Source organism: Quercus suber, unplaced genomic scaffold (genome assembly GCF_002906115.3).
Source record: "Quercus suber isolate HL8 unplaced genomic scaffold, Cork oak 2.0 scaffold_268, whole genome shotgun sequence".
Taxonomy (NCBI): domain Eukaryota; kingdom Viridiplantae; phylum Streptophyta; class Magnoliopsida; order Fagales; family Fagaceae; genus Quercus; species Quercus suber.
Window position 1 is genome coordinate 557,475 of NW_027069724.1, and position 14,939 is coordinate 572,413.

Consider the following 14,939-nt stretch of genomic DNA (forward strand, 5'->3'; position numbering starts at 1 on the left):
TATAGGCTTCTTAAAAACGCCACTATAGAGCTTCAGAATTTTTTTTTTTTTTTTTTTATAACTTGATTTTAAGAAAATCAAGTTTTAAAAGAGAGGCATTTCCCTAATTAGTTTGGGAAAGGGGGCAAAATGATGGATTTTTTTTTTTTGAAAGGGACATTGCCCATTTTCTCCCTTGTTTTAATATGGAGGTGGTTTCAAGAGTGCATTTTGTCAACGTGCAATTATTTAATGAAAATTCAAAAATATGGGATAAAAACGGTTCCACACACTATTATACACACTTTTTTTTTAATTGAAATCGTGAAAAAAAGATAAATTTCAAAACTGAAATCGTGTATTCAACTCATAATTTTTATATTCACCTATCTTTGGTAAATGAGCGGTTGGTTGTGGCATGGCTGGGGGTTGAGATTTCAGAGCTCTATCATTAGTTGAATTTGGCACACCATCACTCATAAGTTAGTCCCTTGTTTTAGCAACCTATAACTCCACCCGTGATCGCTCTTCAATAGTATACCTTATTTTGAGTATTTTTTTCAGCTTAGGATGTTAAGGACCGTGTAGAGACTAGGACTATCCAACCCATCTGGAGACTCAACTCACTTGTGAAACCCGACCGGATCCATGTCAACTTCTGCTCAACCAAATTACTTCAAAGGTTAGCAGCAAGTCTCCTCCTCCAAAACCCAAAAAACCCAAACTGACTGACATATACATTGTTTTTTGGTGAGATTTGTCATTTGCCAGATCTGTTAAGATCTCAGCCATTTTCGACAAGATCTTAGTTAGAACTAGCAAGATTTCCACTGGATTTGGCAAGATCTCATTGGATCTAATGAGATTTAATCTGGATTTGGTCAAAGTTTTACTAGATATGGCAAACTCTCACTAGATTTTATCCAATTTCCATCGATAATTCGTTGGATCTTCACCATTTTCTAGATCTCTGATGCTGACCATACCGACCACCACCCATTGAAGACCCAATCCAACTAATTAAATCAACTCTAATTAGTGACAGGGTTAAGATTTGCTCAACCCTATCAAGTCAGGTTAGGTACAAGTTTAACCAAACCTGATCCAACTCGACCTGTGGATAACCTTAACTAAGACCAATGGATAGCTCAACCCTATCAAGTCAGGTTAGGTACAAGTTTAACCAAACCTTATCCAACTCGACCTGTGGATAACCTTAACTAAGACCAATGGATTGTTTAGAGACAATTGCTTACCACTTGAGGGATAGTTACTTTCTCGCATTTTATTTATGCTTCTTTATTTTGTAGCTCTTTTTTTTAGGCTATATTATATATATATATATATATTTTTTTTTTTTCCTATCCCTATGCGAGCTTATATTCCTTCATCTCGCATTTTATTTATGCTTCTTTATTTTGTAGCTCTTTTTTTTAGGCTATATTATATATATATATATATATTTTTTTTTTTTCCTATCCCTATGCGAGCTTATATTCCTTCTATATCTTGTATGGGCTGTATTTGGTAGCTCTTTCATGGGATTTGATTGGATTTAAACTGCATACTTATTTAGCTCTCATATGCTCTTTTAATTATTGCACATTTTTTGTATGCCTGGTAGTGTGGAGACATAATCTCGAATTAAAACTTTATCATTATATATTTTTCGAACATTCTCATGTTGGTGAATGACATGCAATCATCCAAAAATAAAACATATATGTGGTTTTTTGGTCAATCCTTAAGGTTTGTGGACTTCTATCACCATCTTTGGCAAGAAGTTCTTCAAAAGACCTGACCAGGATTTTTCAGCCAAATAAAGCAAAAATATCCTAGTGTGTATATTTAGGCAATCCAATATAAAATTAGGAATGACTTTGCTTTCCACCCAAAAGAAATGGTTAATTTGAAATATGAATTTTCAATTGTTAATTTGAATTTTCTAAGCCTAAATTTCTCTTGTTGATGTCGCATGGTGCACGAGCTCAGGGGCTGTGAAAGAGGGTAAAAAAAGGGTAACCTCTAGTGTGTGATTGAATTGAGTCAATTTTAATCTATCATTACTAAAGGTAGTCAAGTCCCCACCAATCATTGGGTTTTTTCTAATGTGTAATTGGTCAACTGACTTTATTTGATTTTATTATCAGTCCAAGGCTAAGAAAAATGGAAGTTTTTTCTAATCTAATGCAGATGGTAAAAGCTCTTGATTCTTAAGTTTGGAAGTTTGGTTATGTGTAGGGAAGGTGTTAGGCACCCCACTAAGCCTGTCCAAAAACAGTCCTTTGTTTTGATAAAATCTTAATTTTCGATCATTGGCAATTAAAAACAACCTATTAGTATTAGCTTTTGGGGCTTTAAAAGAATTGGACTTTGAGGTTTGACTTTGGAAAGGGGTGTGGCATTTATCAATGCTTTATTAGCACATTTGGAATTGTTGCCAAAGTTTCACAGCAAAAATTCGACTACATTTCGCCTTACTTTAGTGGTAGAAATCCGGCAACATTTCAAATCAGGTGTGTCATAGCATACAAAACACTATCCTTACCAAGCCTGATAAAGCAAAAGGTTGCTCCATTTTCACGTTGAAAATCCAGCAGAGTTTCGTGTATGATGCACAATGGCGCACTGGTAGGGTTTCGTGCCTATGTATACGACATACATCAATATGTTCATACTAAGGCCAGCCTAAGCTCACCAAAGCAATATGCACATTGATGCATGTTGCATACATAGGGAAACTGATGTTACTAGTTGAAATATTCATGCACACAAAGTAGCATGAATATGCATCTACAGTAATCACCTTGAATGCATACCCATATCCAAGGTCAAAAGCACCCATGATCACAAGTGTGGTACCCTCCTAACCATGTGAGTCAATCATACAAAGTGCATGACTGTCTTTAAACAAGCATATATATATATATATATATTCATGCACAATGCAAAACACAGAGCAGAAAGATAAACCAAACATTGCCACATCCCAAGGGTATAGCCCAAGCAAGGTACAAGAAAAATAAAGGATCATGCATTGTCATACCAAAGGAATGTGGCCCAAGAAAGGTACAGGAAAAGGAAGCCCTAATCTAGAAAGCTATAGACATGGTTCTAAAAGAAAAGGCTAAAAGAGAGAGAGAGGACCCCATGGTGAGGCTAAGCCTCCTAATCTACTAATTATTGCACTTTTTGGGCTTGCCCTTTTTGCTTGCATTTTAGAAGTTACACTCGCACTCCAAGTGTACATGTAATAAACAAGGAAAACACAAAGCCAGCAGACAAGCAAAAGAGATAGCAAAGAAACAAAGAAAGCACTAAGCAAACAAGCAAGACAAGTAAGCAAAGGAAAGGAGACATGCTAACAAAGAAAGAAATTATACAAAGGAGCAAACAAGCATGTTATCAAATGAGTAAGCGAGAAAGGGTGTCCTAGAAGGACAAATGTGGGTTTGGATTTGGTGTTCATAGGTCCACTAGATTGGAGTATGGATGACATGTGGCCACCAAGAGAAGTTCCTAAAAGGGATTAAGGATCTCGTGTACAAAGACAGGAGTGAACCCACACGAGATTATGGGTAGGAACTATGCTTGATGATACAAACAAGCGCACAAAGACACATGCATGTACATATAAGCAAGGAAACCCACACAAGGTGGCACAAAGTAAGCAAAGCGAGAAGCATTGCATGTTATTACATAAAGGGGAAAGCTAATCATGTCATAAGGCAAATACAAGGCTAGCATGAGAAACCCTAACATGCAAAGCTAAACAAGAGAGAGATAGGCAAACGGCAAGCAAGCCAACATCATGAAGATGTACTCTTACCACACGGTTGCATCCAAACAAGCCACAAAAGGGGAAAGGATGCAACCAAACAAACAAAGAGTCACAAAAGGCCAACAAGCACAAACCCACAAAGAGAAACAAAACAAGAAAAGAAAGAACCTATATCTAAGCATACAAGCATGGATCTAAATGTAAAAGCACAAAAAAGGGAAAACAAAGAAAAAACAAGAAAATAGTAACTAATTCAAACCCTTTATTGTAATTGTATGGATGTAGGTCTAGACCACTAGATCTAGATCTACACCCTACCCAAAAGCCAAACACAAGAAAAAGGCACAAATAAGATGTGCAACAACTTTTTTTTTTTTTTTTTAAAAAAAAACATTGGGCATAGCATACAAACAAAGATTTAAGCACATAACATGGCAAGAAGCACAAACAAATATTTAGACATATCCTAGCCCAAGACGGCAAGGCCAACAACATCAAAGTAATAAAACATGTTAATAAAGCCAATAGACATGCTAGAATAGCAATAAACAATGTAGGGAAAGCAATAAAACATGCTAGGAAAGTAAGAGAAAGCAATAAAGAGACATAAAATTAAATGGATGTAGATTGTAGCTAAAAAGTTACATCTACACCCCTAAACCTCAAATCCAAGGTATATGTACCAAGAAGAGGGAGATGAGAGCAAGAAAACTACCTCTTGATGTGTAGGAAAAATGGAAAATCAATGGTTTTTGTGTGTATTTGGGAGAGAATTTAGAAGTGTAAAGTTGTTATTTAAACCTATTTGTTTTGTTGGCTTATATTCCGTACCAAATTTAATTGTAATTATATTCAATCTGTTGTACCCTGTATTTATTGTGGGATTTTATTGTATGGGTTGTGTGATAGAGAGAGATTGTGTGTGTGAAGACTCAAGCATTTGAAGACTGAAGATTTCTCGTAGATGTCACACGACTTAGCTACCCGCAAAATGACTCATGTGCCCTGCACGTGCTAGAATACGAAGAGTCAGGCCAGATGGAGATAGCTATGTCTCGCGAGTATCTCACGGGTAAGGCTTTACCGCGAGACACCCACGAGGCATTCTATTCTACCAGCCTGTCCAGTCTGATACACACTTTCTGTACCCACACTATTTATACCCACATTACTCACAAATGTTGAGGAGAGCTTCTGAGAGAAAACCCTAGCCAAACACCTTGAGAGTTAGAGATTGTTATACCTACAATCCTCTACACATTTGTTTTGTGAATTTTCTCATCTCGTACCTCTCCATTTCCATACCACTAAGAGGTTGATAGCCCAAACACTTACCACACCCTTTGAGAGTGTTAAGTGAAGTTTTGATGCTGCTGGGAAGCATTGGAAAAAGCCTGGAATGGCATATGCAACATGGAGCTTGTTGTAGGATCCGAAGAACTAGACAAGACACGGTTTCAAGAAACCTTGTCGGAGTAGGAGCTTGGAGGGTTTAGGTACAGATGGTAGATTAGGTTTGGAGAGTCTCTTGCTCACCCTTGTATCTCAACTGATTGTCTAGTGGATCGATTTTGGCTTAAAGGGCGGCGGAGAGGTTTTTCACTGAGTTCTTCGGTTTCTTCTTCAATAACATGTCTCAGTGTTATCTGTGTTTGCATTTATCTTCCCTACTCTTATTCATTTCATTTTTACTTCTGAGTTGCTTTAAATATGGATTAAAGTAGTTGTCTTGCTTATACGCTTGTGTTCACACTATTCTGCACTTAGTATTAAGTTAGTGTAAAATCAACTAAGCCATAACTTTAATTTGGGGATCTAAACAGCTCGTGTGTTTTCAACACATTTCCGAGCTTTCAATTGGTATGAGACCAGGTACACTCGCTATGGTTTAAATACTTAAGTGTGATCCTTGACCCTTTTTGAGATGGATAGGTCTCAATCCCTAAATGTTTCACCATTTTTTAATGGTAACAATTATGCTTTCTAGAAAGTCAGAATGAGGGCATTTTTGTGCTCTATTGATGATACCATTTGGGATGCGGTTGAAGTAAGTTGGACTAGGCTGAAGGCTGCTAAATCCATTTGGGATAAGGCAGCTCTTGCGGTAGCCAATGCTAATAGTAAAGCTTTAAATGCTATTTTCTATGGTGTGTCTCCAGATGAATTTCACAGGATCTCTCACATGACAGTTGCCAAGAAAGCTTGGGATATTTTGGAGACTACCTATGAAGGTACAAAGAAAGTTAAGGACACAAAACTTCAAATGCTTACCACCAAATTTGAAGAGCTCAAGATGGGTGATGATGAATCTTTTGATTCGTTCTATGGGAAGCTCAACGAAATTGTTATTACCAAGCTCAATCTTGGTGAGAAGATTGAAGATACGAAGGTGGTGAGAAAAATCTTGAGGTCCTTGCCTGAAAGCTTTAGAGCAAAAGTTACAACCATAGAAGAGAGTAAAGACTTGGATGAGATCAAAATCCAAGAGTTAATTGGGTCTCTCCAAACATATGAGCTGGGACTGCCTTTCCATAAGACGAGTAAATCGCTTGCTCTCAAAACCATCACCAAAAGAATGGATGATTCCTAAGAAGAAGATGGAGTGGAAAAGGAAGTAGCATTTCTTGTGAAAAACTTCCACAAATTTTTGAAGATGAAGAATAGTGGGAAACCATTCAACAGAGGTAAGTTTTCATCTTCAAGAGGTGATAGGAAAGAGTTTAAGAGGAAAGAGGGGAAGGATTCTCAATCTCCTTCAAACATTGTGTGTTATGAATGCAATGGCCATGGACATCTCAAGAAGGAGTGTCCCAATTTCTTAAAAGGGAAAGGCAAGGCATATGCCACAACCTTAAGTGATTCATATTCTTCCAATTCTGAGTCGGAAGAGAGCTGTGATGGAGAAGAAAATTTTACTGCACTTATGACCATCGCTCATGTAGAATCTTCAAAAGACCTGAATCAACTTGTACAGGAACTAGGGGAGCACAGTGATGAAAAATCCATAGGGATTGTGAAAAGAATCAGATGCTGAAGAGGATGAGAACACAGCTGGCCTTCAAGAGAATTACACCTTACTTCTTGAGAAGTCGGGAGAATATCAAAGGGTGGCGAAGGCGGCTATAAGGAAAATGAAGAAAGCAGAGGAAGATTACCAAAGCCTCTTGGTCAGACATAAGGAGGCCAAATGCGAAATAGAAACGCTGAATGGTGAGCTGTCAGAAGCTTACTTAAAGATCAAATTCTTGGAGCTTGAGGTGGTCCAAGCTAACACCAAGGTAGAGAAGGTCTCCACCAAGAAGCTGGATGATGTAATCTCCACTTAAAAGAAAATTTTAGATAAATCCAGACTAGGATACACTAGAGAAAGCAATGTAGCTGCTATGAATATTTCCAAAGAAGTAAAGTTTGTGAAGGCAAAAGAATCGGTTGTAGCTGCTCCCACTGTGGAGAAGACAAAGGTTGAAATGAAGAAGACTGTGGTTGACCCAAGGGTGGTGAATAAGCCTCGTATTCAAACTGTTGTCAAACCTAAAGTTCAAGGGAAACCACCTCCAAACTTGCAAAGAGGTCCAAGAATTCAACATTTCTGTCATTTCTGTGGACTTCAGGGAGACACAAGACAAAACTGCCATAAGCTAAAGGCATTGAAGAATGCAAGTGTTTAGAGGTCATATAGCCCTAATCGGGACAAAAGGAGTTGGGCTAGTGAGCAATCAAGAAGTCGAAATGGTAATTCCGGCATGGCAGACGGGATGAAAATGATCGGTGCTTTCACCACCTGCTTGGAGAGCTTTAATAGACGGTTTGAAACTCCTAACTCTCGTACCCAATCCTTTAAGGATATCATCCCAAACGCACGTGCCGTGTGGGTGCAAAGGGTTACACATGCATAAGCTTTTTAACATGTCCATGCATTAATACTTCCAATGTTTAAGGACATTTGCTCATGCATCTTTCTGTGCTTGCTTTGTTTTATATCATTTGCTTCTGGTTTTAGCATGCTCTTTTTTCAAGTTTTTGCTTTGTTTTTGTTTTGTTCTGTTTTTTAGTGTGTTCAAAAAATTCAAAAAACCATAAAAAGTTGAAAAATATTCAAAAAGTTTAATCACTTGTTTTGTGTATATCTCATGTGAGTTTAGCCTAGTACCATCGTACTAATGGTGTAGTGCATTTCCGAGCTTAACTTGTATTTATATGCACATTTATTTGGGTGGAAGAAATCTTGAAAACTATGTGTGATTGTTGTAAATAGATCTTCAAGCTTGTCATGAATGATTAGTCAACAGTCTTAATGGTCTTGATACTTGCATAGACTTATGTCTATATCTCTTCCCACTTTATTTTTATGTTTTTGTAAAAGAGCTCTCTAATTGTAAATCTCAAAATGAAAAGAGATATCGAGCTGCAAAAGCCTGACGCACATACTAGTATTTGACTAGAAAAAAGGGAAAGCGACTTGTGTTTTGAAATGTATGGTGCTCAAAAAGCCAAAGGCTAATTCTAAATGTTGATATATCAAAAATATCAAGCACCGATCTCAAAAAGGAGATGTATCATCCAAAGGATCAAATGTAATCAATTTATGATTGTGCAAAAGCCAAATGAAAAGCTTCTAACCTATGTAATCAATTTGTGGGAGGTCACATATACTCATTTCTATAATTGAGATAGTCCACTTGATTTCGTATTAGTTGTGTATGACTTGATTAAATTAATCATTGAAGCTTCACTCTGGTCTAAGGACTATTTCACACTTAATACTCACACACAACACACAAGACTTTGTCTCAATTAATGTTATCTCATTTGTGTGATTGTACAGGTTCAAATGTGATGTGTATGCTCAAATTCTTATTGATCAAACCCAAAAATGTTTTTGAGTGTTTTATTTGTTTTTGAAAGTAATTTTTTACTTTCGTGTTTGTTGTTTTTGGTCTAAATGCTTTTTTGTGTTTTTCTTCAAAAATTGGTTCAGAGGTTGCCTCGCGAGAAGCTCGCGACTTAGAGCTTCCCTTGAAAAGGGCTTGAGGGAAATATTTTTTTTATCATGTCACACAGAAACTCTCACGACTGTATCGCGACTGCCTTGTGACCAACAACTTCTCGCGAAATGTTGTTTGGCCAAAATTGGATTTTTACAAAATCACACAGAAACTCTTGCAACTGTATCGCTACTGTCTCACAACTTATAGCTTCTAGCAAAAGTTTTTGTGCATCAGGTGCCTTTCTCGCGATTATCTCGCGACTATCTCGATTCTCTCTAACCCACGAAAAATGCATGTTTTCAGTTTATATGTAGCAGATGTAACAGTTTTTCAAATCACTTACATTTCTCTCGCTCAACCTCCCTCGAACCATTTTCAACCCAAAATCAATTTTACTCAAACCCCATCAATTTCTAGCATTTTTTTCTGCTTTTTCAGCTTCAAGGTATGTTTTCGAAAACATTTGTTTCTTGTTTTACTTCATTAATGCAGAAATTTATGTTAGGGTTTCAAAAATTTGGGGATTTTTGAAAATGGGTTGGGTTTCTACTTTTCGTGCAATGTTTTCCATTTTTTTTATTGGGCTAAGTCCCATGTGTTATCTATGCATTTGTGTTGGCCCAATGAGGCATTTTAACATGTATTGAGGCTAGATTTCATTATGTTCATGCATTATTCATGTTTTATTTGCTTTTGTGCATGCTAGGTATTTGACAAAATGTCCTAGTGACATTTTTGTGTTAAATTGGTTTCAATTGAATTCCAATTTCTGGGTTTACACTTATTTGACCTTGGTTAACTTGTTTTGGTCATGTTTCTATGTTTCACAATCTATACCCTTGTTGCTCACACTAGGCACTCACCTAGGCACCCTTCATGCATCTTGTGTTGCACACACATGCATCAGCACATGAACATATATGCACACACATGCACAATAATTTATTTTCATGCATTGTGTTTATAATTTCTTGATTTATATGCTTTAGCATATTTTTTTGAATTGGTTTTGCTCTGCTTTGAGTATGGTGTTCTATATTGTGAGGTGTTGTCTACTTTACTTTGAACTAACATACATCTGATAATGGGTTATGTTCTATTTGTGCCTTGTATACTTGGTCCTTTTCTAGTTCTGTTGTTATACAGATGGCTCCAACCAAGCATGCAGCTACAAAGAAACCAACTTTGAAATGAGCTTGCACTGATTTTGACAACTTCAAGTCAGGAAAAGCTGATATGAAGTACAATGACTGCGACAAAAAGGCCGCTTTACTACTGCTCCAGAGTCATCAGATCAGCCCTCAGCACAGCCATCATCTTCTGCACCAGCATGAGGACTAGATAGACTAGATCGTCTCCTACAGAAGGTAGACCAAATGTTCATTATGTTAGACTCCCATGTGCAGCACACAGCGAACCAGTTTGCATACGTCCAGGGACAGATAACTGAATTATCTTCCCAGATCAGTGACTTGTACATGACGCATGGATCAGATTTAGAGTCTGATCAGTTCTAGCCTCTTTGGCCATTCCAGTCAAAAAGGGGGAGAAAATTTTGAGGGGGAGCTAAAGAAGAGATTGCACAGTGTTAGGGGAAGCATAGTTTTAGACTTATAAGCATTGGTTATTGGTTTATGAACGGTTTACCTTTGTTTATTTTAGTTTTTATAACTGTTGTTTTATGCTTATAGTTTTTATTGTTTTTGTTTAAAACTTAAATACTCTGTTTTAATCTCAGTTTTATTTCAGTTTTTTTTTTTTTGGTTGTGTTTATCTCAATGCTTTTGCAGCATTTTTTTTTGTACTTTTAAGATATTGCTAATATGTCTTAATTACCTCACATTTGTGCCCTAGTAGGATTTTTAATCCTAGATGCAAGTGCTTAGTGTATTTTGCATTGGTTGAGTGTTGGACATGCAATTGATCCTCTGGATTGTTCTTAATTGCATTGCATATCCGGATGAGCATTTACTTGCTAAATGTTCATTGTAGTCATTCGTTATTGATTGGTTTTTTTTTTTTTAATCAAGATATGCTTACATGTTATGATGTGCTTACAAACTTGATCGCACTTTACTTGCTCATGTACGTAACTTGTATTTAACTTGTCATAAGCTTAATGAAAGTTTTGTTTGTGTGCAAGTGTTTTAGGTAACAAGTATATACTTGCAAGTGCTTCACAACTTCTAGATTAGGTGTGAGTAAGTTTTGCCACTGTTCCCAAACTCACGTTTAAGCCTACAGTCTGTTTTAGGGGTTTTGTCACGGAATAGCCAAAGAGGGAGATTGTAAAGTTGTTATTTACAAATATTTGTTTTGTTGGCTTATATTCCGTGCCAAATTTGATTGTAATTATATTCAATTTGTTGCACCCTGTATTTATTGTGGGATTTTATTGTAAGGGTTTTGTGATAGAGAAAGAGGGTGTAAAGACTTAAGCATTTGAAGATTGAAGATTTCTCGAAGGTGTCTCGCGACTTAACTACCCGCGAAATGACTCATGTGCCCTGCACATGCTGGAATGCGAAAAGTCAGGCCAGATGGAGACAGCTATGTCTCGCGAGTATCTCACGGGTAAGGCCTTCCCGCGAGACACCCGCGAGGTGTTCTGTTCTGCCAACCTATCCAGTCTAATACACACTTTTTGTACCCACACTATTTATACCCACATTACCCACAAATGTTGAGGAGAGCTTCTAAGAGAAAACCCTAGCCAAACACCTTGAGAGTTAGAGATTGTTATACCCACAATCCTCTACACATTTGTTTTGGAAATTTCCTCATCTCCAACCTTTCCATTTACATACTATTGAGAGGTTGATAGCCCAAACAGTTACCATACCCTTTGAGAGTGTCAAGTGAAGTTTTGGTGCTGCTAGGAAGCATTGGAAGAAGCCTGGAATGGCAGATGCAACATGGAGCTTGTTGCGGGATCTGGAGAACTAGACAAGACACAGTTTCGAGAAGTCTTGTTGGAGTAGAAGCTTGGAGGGCTTAGGTACAGAGGGTAGATTAGGCTTGGAGGGTCTCTTGCTCACCCTTGTATCCCAACTAATTGTCTAGTGGATCAATTTCTGCTTGGAGGGCGAGAGAGAGGTTTTTCACCGAGTTCTTCGATTTCCTCTTCGATAACACGTCTCGGTGTTATTTGTGTTTGCATTTCTCTTCCCTACTCTTGTTCATTTCATTTTTACTACTGTGTTGCTTTAAATAGGGATTAGAGTAGTTGTCTTGCTTATACGCTTGTGTTTACACTATTCCACACTTAGTATTAAGTTAGTGTAAAATCAACCAAGTCGTAATGGGTCTAAATAGCTCGTGTGTTTTCAACACATTTTCGAGCTTCCAAGAAGGAAAAAGAGAGAGAAATGCTCCAGAAAAATGCTCAAAATTCCTCTTTTTCAATTCTAGGAGGTACGGGGGTTAAATACTTTTTTTTTTTTTTGTGACCCTTTAGCTTTCAGCATGCACTAAGTGCACGTCGTCTATACCTGGTGTGCACTAAGTGCATGCTAGGTCAATTTTGCTAATGGCAGCAGTTTTGTCATTTTCTCCAATCTTATAGTCCAAACTTGGATTGATCATTTGAAGGCCTTTCTCTGCTCTAATTGACCTGATCTTGGTATCACTAGAAATTTATGGATGTCTAGTTTCCATAACACTTGACATTTAGAAACTCCAACAGTCTGATCAAAAGTTATGGCCTCGGGAGGCTGACTAATGCGCCTAGCACATTTGTCAAGATATCTCAACCGTTTTAACTTTGATTTTGACCCACGAGTAGTCGTTGGAAAGGGGATTTAAAAATATTTATGATGACATTGATTCCAACCCATTCTGGTGGTCATATCAAAATTAGGTTTCTTAGTCGCTGCCTAAGCCATTGCAAAAACTAGGTGGTGACTCCAAAACCCCTTGTGTCCACAGTGGCAACTCCACTGGGGATTTTGAGTTTAATTCCTATGTGTCCTATGTCTTAACCTTAATAAAGGCTTACTCAATACTTATTTGCACACACATCACATGGTTCTTTTGTCCCTTTGCCTCAGTTAGTGATGGGTGGGAAGATGGAAGGCTCCATTCAGGCCTAAGTCTTTTGAAGTTCATCCTGCCAACTCACAACGTGTGTCATTGCCTATGATGGGCTTTGAATATGTTAATGGTTTGCCACCAATCTAGAAAGGTCCACTTAGGCCCTCGGTTGGAATCATGGCCCACCTAGTTGTGAGTGACCTACTTGTCTATCCCTTTAACCTTAAAAAGGCCTACCCACACTTAGAGAGATTCTAGACCCAATCAAAAGAGGATACCCTTTATATATCTCTTTTTTGTTTAACCATATATCTTGTGCTCACTTAATTCTAAAGGATAAATAAAAGATATAAAAATAGAAGGATGACCCTAAAGTTGTGGCATACCCTAAGACAAATGGGACGAAAGAAAAGAAGTTCTCACATATAAGAGGCTTGTCCCTAAATCCAAAGAATTATCTTAACTTGAAAGGTTCATAAGACCATAGCCTAATTGCTATCATAAGCCCAAATCAAAAAGCCCTTTTGAAAAAGAAGACTTTGGGCCTAAGGTAACAAGTGTGCATTGGACTTAGCATCCAAGATCCTATAAAGTTAATATGGATTTCCCTATTCTTGGGCCTCTTTGTTGTATGCCTAGGCCCAAAATGATGAGAACTTCATGGACCTTAAATGGAAAGTTACAATATATTCTAGCTAACAGGCTACTTCATAAAATGATGATGATAATGAAATGAAAAAGAAAAGCCCAAAGGTGATGAATATATTGTAAGCCCATGTTTGAGACAAAATGTTGAAAATCTCTAAGTACATTCTAATCAAAGCCCATGAGAGTAAGATGAAAGCATTGTTGTAAATAGACCAAAGCCCAATTAAAACAAAGGGGCAAGGTTCATGAGAGGAAAGGGACCGATTTTGTAATTAGGCCCTCATTAAAATGGACTAAAAGATTTTCTAAGACACCTCAAAACAAAAGGAGCCTTTTAATTGAGACATGAGCTTAATAAAAATGGGACTTCTTTTTAGATTAAGTTCCCACTCTAATTCAAGTCCAATGGAAGGCAAGACATTCCAAGAGGGGATGCATGCTTCAAGTGAAGAAGCCTCCTTGCAAGAGATATTCAAGCTAGTGGAGGCACGAGGTAAAACCCTTAAGAAGATACTAAGTCACCACTCCAAGATAGAAGAAGTGTTCAAGGAAGGAGAAAAAGAGGGTGAAGAAGACAAGGTTAACTGTGAACAAAGTGAGCTGACTCAAGAGGACATCAATCGAATGATGACAAAGAAGGTCCTCCTACTTCTACCCAACTTTATGCCATAATTGAATAGCACTCCCGAACCATGGACTTTCAAGAGAGCCCATGTCAATGACTTCTTTGAATTGGGGGATGTGGGATATTGGGAAGTTCATGATAGGCCGGAATGGACATCAAAGGTGGGGGGACAACCCAAGTCACCCCAACTTGCTTTATGCTTGAACGCGACATGGACCCTTCTTCTAACAATGACCAATACCTCGTGATGACTCAAGATGAAGTAGAAGAGGAAGTGATCAACTATTGGAGTGAAGACAACGGCGACTGGCTCTTCGACAAGGTGGGAAAAGACTTCCCCAATGAGGGTGAGGTTCTGTATGACTTAACTAAGGCTATGCACATATAGAAACCTCTAAAAGAGGAGGACTGGTCTGCTGAGCTCAAGGATTTGTTCGAAAAGGAGGAGAAGAGCAACAAGCCTTTAAGAAGAAAGAAGACAGAATTCGTTATTCTTGTTGTGGGGCAACTTATTAATTGGACTTGGTTTAGGTTTTCTAGAAATATGGGAAAGAAAATGTGTAATGCAAGTCCTAGTGTACTTTTCAACATTTTTAATACAATGACTTCTGATTGACTTATTTTGATGTGTCCCACAATATTGAAATTTTGCACTTAAATGATTCAAATGAATTGAAAATGAAATTAATAAGCAATTAGAAAAGAAAATTAAACCTATAGAACCAACTTTTGAAACTCTTAATTTGGGCAATGATGAGAATCCACGTTTAATTACAATTGGCTCAACCCTAAATGAAAAAGAAAGAAAAGATCTCAAAGAGTTGCTCATCGAGTTTCAAGAAGGGTTTGCATGGTCCTATGAAGATATGCCCTGTATTGATCCCGA